Source organism: Microtus ochrogaster, unplaced genomic scaffold (genome assembly GCF_000317375.1).
Source record: "Microtus ochrogaster isolate Prairie Vole_2 unplaced genomic scaffold, MicOch1.0 UNK99, whole genome shotgun sequence".
Classification (NCBI taxonomy): domain Eukaryota; kingdom Metazoa; phylum Chordata; class Mammalia; order Rodentia; family Cricetidae; genus Microtus; species Microtus ochrogaster.
Window position 1 is genome coordinate 863,784 of NW_004949197.1, and position 545 is coordinate 864,328.

The 545-nt window shown below is 42.9% G+C and overlaps 1 protein-coding gene across 3 annotated transcripts in view; it reads left to right on the forward strand.

Moving 5' to 3' along the window:
- The window catches only part of Rbms2 (RNA binding motif single stranded interacting protein 2), a 66,157-nt gene that overhangs the window by 14,810 nt on the left and 50,802 nt on the right, over positions 1-545 (forward strand). The window lies entirely within an intron of this gene.

The window sequence follows — 545 nt, forward strand, 5'->3', positions numbered from 1 at the left end:
GTAGTTTGAGCTCCAAGCTCTTCGCACACACTGCATCTCAGTATAGCTTTCTATACATGCTCTGGGAGGCAGAGTGGGTCCTTTTACATCAGACTTGAAATCTTAAAAAAAATATATTACATTTATTTTGAATGGTGTGCCACAGTGCGTGCTTGTGGGGGTCAGAGAACAATTTTGTTCCTCTCCTTCTACCTGGTAGATCTGAGGACCTAACTTAGGCTTGGCAACCTTTACCACCAAGCCATCTTGTAGGCCGAGCTTGAAATCTTGTAGCTGAGATTTGAGGGAAAGAAAGTTTCAGATCAAATCAAAACAACAACAAAAATCGGTGTCTTTTATTGATAGTAGCATAATTGTCTTTTTGCGGTAATCAGAACTTGTTCCTGAGGGAATGGGTCTGCATTTGACAGGGACTAGACCTAGGAACTCTTCTCTCTAGCTCCAACTACTAAGCCTAAGGAAAACAAACCAGACTAGAACATCCTGGGCATTAGGACCCAGTAGACGTGGCTTGTCCTGACTCTTGGTTAACTTCTGTCAGCGAC